The sequence below is a fragment of the Eulemur rufifrons genome, chromosome 7 (genome assembly GCF_041146395.1).
Source record: "Eulemur rufifrons isolate Redbay chromosome 7, OSU_ERuf_1, whole genome shotgun sequence".
Classification (NCBI taxonomy): domain Eukaryota; kingdom Metazoa; phylum Chordata; class Mammalia; order Primates; family Lemuridae; genus Eulemur; species Eulemur rufifrons.
This window is the reverse complement of record NC_090989.1, coordinates 11,393,900-11,399,899: the sequence shown is the minus strand read 5'-3', so window position 1 is coordinate 11,399,899 and position 6,000 is coordinate 11,393,900. Positions and strand designations below refer to the sequence as shown.

Here is a 6,000-nt window from a genome sequence, read left to right as displayed (position 1 = left end):
AGAAAAATGGCACTCTAAAGACAACGGCAGGCCGGGCGCGGTGGCTCACGCCTGTAATCCTAGCACTCTGGGAGGCTGGGGGGGGGGGGGTGGATCATTTGAATTCAGAAGTTCGAGACCAGCCTGAGCAAGAGTGAGACCTTGTCTCTACTAAAAATAGAAAGAAATGATCTGGACAACTAAAATTACATATATAGGAGAAAAAACTAGCCAGGCATGGTGGCACATGCCTGTAGTCCCAGCTACTTGGGAGGCTGAGGCAGAAGGATTGCTTGAGCCCAAAAGTTGGAGGTTGCTGTGAGCCAGGGTGACACCATGGCAATCTAGCCCAGGTAACAGAGTGAGACTCTGTCTCAAAAAAAAAAAAGACAAGGGCCTAAAACTGGATGATTAAGCTGGCAGTAGAGTATTGAATGAGGAAAAGAAATGATGGACCAGAATAGGAATGAAAAAATAACACTATGTGAGAGGGGAAATAAGGTCGTCAACAGGAGCCCCTTAGCTACAGTCGAGCCTCATCATTGACAGATTCTGTATTTGCAAGCTCGTCTACTTGCTAACATTTATTTGCCACCCCAGAATCAATACTCAAGGGGCTTTTCTGACCCTTCAGGGATAGGATACGTGCAGAGAATAATTTGAGTCACCTGATGAGCTGACGTGAACAAGGTGACACTGCCTTCTTGTTTCAGCTCTCATACTGTAAACAAGTGTCCCTTTCATGGGGTATTTAGTGCCAAGCTTTTCACGTTTGTTCTTTTTGTTGATGCAATCAGCTTTGCTAAACGACCCCCTCCCTAAATTATTTTTTTGTTGTTATCGCCCCAATATCTAGGTCTTTCAGACCAGTCAAGCCTAATGAGCAGAACATTGTAATCTTCTTGCTTAAGTAACTTCTCCACAGGACTTTCTGCCTCACTATATATCACCAACAGCTGACTCTTAAATCACACCACCTGCAGACCTCACGACTTCAGCCCTATGCAACCTGCCCTGCATTCCACAGCCTGCTATAAAGCACCTTGCCCTTAATCAGTGGAGAAATGGATTTGAGATAAGACTCCCATATCCCGGCTGACGTCAATACATCAATACCCTTTCTTCCCTGGCAATACCAGTTGCCTCAGTAACTGGTTTTCTGTGTGGCAAGCAACCAGACTGAGGCCAGACCCTTTTTGGGTTTGGTAACAGTGATTTTGCTACTTTAAATGGCCCCCAATGTAGTGCTGAAGTGCTATTATTTCAGAGTGTAAGAAATCTGTGATGTGCCTTAGGGAGAAAATCTGTATGTTAGGGAAGTTTCATTCAGGCATGAGTTATAGTGTTAACTCCATGTTAACAAGTCAACTATATTAAATGCGTCTTTAAACAGAAACACACATAAAGCAAGGTTGTCTATTGGTCAGTTGAGGACAATGTGGTGACCCTCTGAGGACCCTAACCCTTTCTGCCCTCCAAGGACAACGATGGTTCAGTATTTGCTAATTCTGTGGTCACTGTGACTTTATAAGACCAACCTACCAAGAATAACCAGCACTGACTGTATTTGGAAAGCTTGCAAGTTTAAGGTATGGGGGGAAAGAGAAAAGATGTTGGGGACAAGGGAAAACTTGTGAAGTTTTGCTGAAAATTCATCTCACAAAAGGCAGATGAACAGGAGAAATGGCATACAAATTTATTAAAGTACACAGGAGTCTTATGAAATAATATCTCAAAGAAATGGAAGATGGTTCATGCTTTTATACCATCTTGAGGCTACAGAAAGAATGGGGGCTCAGAACATGGCCAAAAACAAGTGGAGGACTAAACTCTGACCACCGTTCTTTGCTCCAAATTCCCCCCTAAGGGGCTTGGAGAATCACGTCTGCAGACGTCTTGCTCAACAGGCCATTCGGACCCAGTATGCTGTGGCTTGGCAGCCTGACTCTGGTCATCACAAGATTATCGGTAAACTTATCTGAACTGACGTCTGTTTAAGCCAAAACTGTTAAACATTCCTTTCTGCTGACTCCAAGTTTTAGACAAAGCCTTACTCCTTTAACCAACTGCAAATTAAAGAATGTGAATCAACCTATGACCTGTAAGCCCTCGGTTCAAGATATCCCACCTTATTGAGCTAAACCAATGCATAGCCTCCGTGTATTGATTTACGACTTTGCCTGTAACTTCTGCCTCCTTGAAATGTATAAAACAGAATTACAGTCTGACCACCTAAGGAGCACTTTCTCAGGACTTTTTGAGTCTGTGTTTTCCCTGGGCCACAGTCACTCATATTGGCTCAGAATAAACCTCTCTGAAATATTTTACAGTTTTGCTTTTCCATTGACAAGGTTATGGTGGCAAGACAAGTTATGGGAGGGAGAGAAGACCTGGCTAGCAAATGTAGTCTTGTTAGGTAGATGAAAGCTCACAGGTAGCAGCCCTCAGAGAAAATAGATGGAAAATATTTCCTTCAGACCTTTAAGGAGTCAGAGTCTCAGTTAATCGTTCCTAGATCCAGACAAGGTGCAGGGCCTCAGAGAAAGCCTGGCGGCCTCAGTGCATTTTTCTCGACAGATGCAAATCTCTCCCACAAGACAGCTTTTCAGCTATTCTTATATTTCCAGCCCTTCTGAATAGCCAGCTTGAAATATGTCAAGGAAATATATTTTGGAGTGAAATATTTTGGTTTCCTTCAAAAAGAACAAAATATTTTGGGCTTAGTCATAATAAAATTCAGGAGACAGGAGGATAAGAAAAGTGAAGACACTAGATGTTAAACCACCAAGCTAGAAATACAAATTAGTATATTTTTAATGAAATGAAAATATAATAGAGACTATTTCTAGGAAAATGGGGATGGGTTGTGAAAACAAAAATTGTGTCACAGTTCTCTCAAGGTAAAAAATGACTCCAGGATTAAATAAGCACGTCCTGATTTTCTTCAGTAATTCTTCAGAAAAGCATTGAACCTTTCAAACTCATCAGGCTGTTCCTTTGTTTTCAGTCAGAGAAATAAGGAAAAACAATCAACAAAGTGATTCAAATAATAATTTCTACTTCAATTTCTAATCTTTCCTGTCTGAACAGATAATACAGCAGAGATTGCTCTGAAATAACAACACAGGCTTAATTTGAATATCTTTTTTTTTTTTTTTTTTGAGACAGAGTCTTGCTCTGTCACCCAGGCTAGAGTGCCATGGCATCATTCTAGCTCACTGCAACCTCAAACTCCTGGGCTCAAGTGATCCTCTTGTTTCAGCCTCCCAAGTAACTGGGACTACAGCCACCATGCCCAGCTAATTTTTTTCTGTTTTTTGTAGAGATGTGTCTAGCTCTCTAGCTCAGGCAATCCTCTGTCTCCCACTCCCAGAGTGCTGGGATTGCAAAGGCATGAGCCACCTTGAATATCTTTTAACAACAAAATGTGACTAATTGTTTAGAGTGGAATAAAATTAGCCTCAGATGTTTCTCCTCCAGGGTTTAACAGGATATTACTTGAGATTAAAATATCTAAAAGTTAGCCCCAAACTTTCAGAAACTTTAAACAGCAGAATCAAAATGAATGTGATGACAGGAGAGTACAAAGAAGAATTGGGATAAAATTATAAGATTGGCAGAGATTATTTGATATGAAGCAATTAAATCTAAAAAGGAGCAAAGAACACAAATGCCCGTTAGTTGAGATTATAACTGAAAACCCTCCATAGGGGAAAAATGTAGAGAACAAGATGACTTGAATGACTCTATGTCAAATGCTCTTGGGGTTCTTTGCTCAAGTGGCCAAGTTTTATGGTTTGATATCATCAATCTTTCGGTCTTTGAGTTTCATTATGTTGATGCATGTCAATGTCATATTTACAGAAAAAAATATATAATGGAAAAATCTAACCTCTGTGTGGATCTTTTTGTTGTTTTTTGTTTTTGAGACAGGGTTGCTCTGTTGCCGTGGCCAGAGTGCAGTGGCATCATCATACCTCACTGCAACCTCAAACTGGGCTTATGTGATCATCCTGCCTCAGCCTCCAGTTAGTCTACAGCTGGAGCAGCACCATGCCCAGCTAATTTTTTCTATTTTTGGTAGAGACAGGGTCTCGCTCTTGCTCAGGATGGTTTCGAACTCCTGACCTCAAGCGATCCTCCTGTCTCAGCCTCCTAGAGTGCTGGGATTATAGGTGTGAGCCACCACTCCCAGCAGCCTCTGTGTTTTTTAATCAGTGGCAATAGCACAAGAAATACAACAAGGATTATAGAAATAGAATAAAAAAATAGAATGCTCTGATAATATTGGTCCACACACAAGACACTCAGATTCAATGGCCACTGAAACTGTATGACAGTGAGACCTTTATTAAAGGAATCACAAGTATTTTTAAATGATTACCAAAGACTCTAGCTTCTCTTACTCATAATATCTTTAAGAGTGGATACTAAGATTATCTTTTTTTTTAATAAGGAAACAAACAAGAAATTAAATGATTTGCTCACAATTAAAAAAATTCATGGCAGAGTCAAGAATAAAAAAAAAAAAAACAGCCACCATTTCCAGTTTTCAGGAAAACGCTTCATTGACCTTTACAAACCTGAGTATATTATTTCTCTTTTATAAAAATAAACTGCTTCTTTGAGTGTACTTGAGTAACTGAAAAATGAATAGCATATCAATTTTTATGGTTCATTTTCTCCAACAAACTTAACAATATTAGAATGTGTGAGAAGTAATATTTATTGCAACAGATTATGAGAGTGGTAACAAGTAATTAGTCTTACAATTTGTTGGAAGCAAGACACAGGTTACTGACACTGTCAGGAAAAAACGAGAAAAGAAAGTAATCAAACAAGGTGGTATCTAGACAAAGGCACAGAATTCCGCAACTGCTTCATACTCTGTGCCCATGAAGTCCTCTCCGAGAGAGGAGTGGTGCCAAATAAGGCCTGCATTAGAAGCTGCCTATACTACCAATGGTATTATTCTGTCTTACAACAAAGGCTCTATAACACATTCCTCTAGGTAAAAAAGTGCAACACAAAATCTGTGTAACAAAGGACAGCAAGGCCCACAGGAATACATACAGTGCAAATACAGTATTTCAAACTCAGTAAAAGAAGTTTTTGATTGGTTGGAGATATATTTATCAGGAACGTTCACCCAAAGCTTGAGAGCTAGAGCAAAGAGAGACTTGTAGTCGGTAACTAAGTGAATGAAATGCCTAATTTTTCACTAGGTAGTGATAATTCCCTTTGGGAAGACGTGCTTTATCTTTAAACTAATTATTCCACTTTTTGTTATATGGTTCATGCTTTTCAACTGCGGTTGTCTCAAACTTGCTTGCTATTGAATTGTGTAACATCAGATAATGGCAAGCTGTCAAAAGATAACCCCTGTGGATAATTTAAGCTGCTTTTATGAGAAGCATGTTGCTGAGCTGCCGTACGCTCTTTTTACATTAACCATAAAAAACTGAGTTTATTTGATCATGTATTATCCCATCTTAAATAAAGTCGTATTAGAGGAATTCCTAAAAGAGGCATTCAAACTAGTCCTTCAGGCATTTAAAAAATCTTCATATAAAAGTCCACTTCTTTAATACATAAGAACAAACATTTTTCCTTTAAAAAAAATCTCATTTTAGGCCAAAATAAATTACAACTTGCTGAAATACCTTCTTTTTTTTTTTTTTTTTTTTTTTTTTTTTGAGACAGAGTGTCACTTTGTTGCCCTGGCTAGAGTGAGTGCCGTGGCGTCAGCCTAGCTCACAGCAACCTCAAACTCCTAGGCTTAAGCGATCCTACTGCCTCAGCCTCCCGAGTAGCTGGGACTACAGGCACGCGCCACCATGCCCGGCTAATTTTTTCTATATATATTTTAGTTGTCCATATAATTTCTTTCTATTTTTAGTAGAGACGGGGTCTCACTCTTGCTCAGGCTGGTCTCGAACTCCTGACCTTGAGCGATCCACCCGCCTCGGCCTCCCAGAGTGCTAGGATTACAGGCGTGAGCCACCGCGCCCGGCCTGAAAT

The 6,000-nt window shown here is 40.0% G+C and overlaps 1 protein-coding gene across 5 annotated transcripts in view; it reads right to left on the bottom strand.

Moving 5' to 3' along the window:
• Window positions 1–4,703: 4,703 nt before the first annotated feature.
• The window catches only part of TMEM50B (transmembrane protein 50B), a 57,405-nt gene continuing 56,108 nt past the window's right edge, over window positions 4,704–6,000 (bottom strand). For all 5 annotated transcript variants that reach the window (XM_069474990.1, XM_069474986.1, XM_069474988.1 and 2 more), the window contains exon 8: window positions 4,704–5,642. The gene's annotated coding sequence lies outside the window, so the exon portion shown is untranslated. The remainder of the gene's footprint in view (window positions 5,643–6,000) is intronic.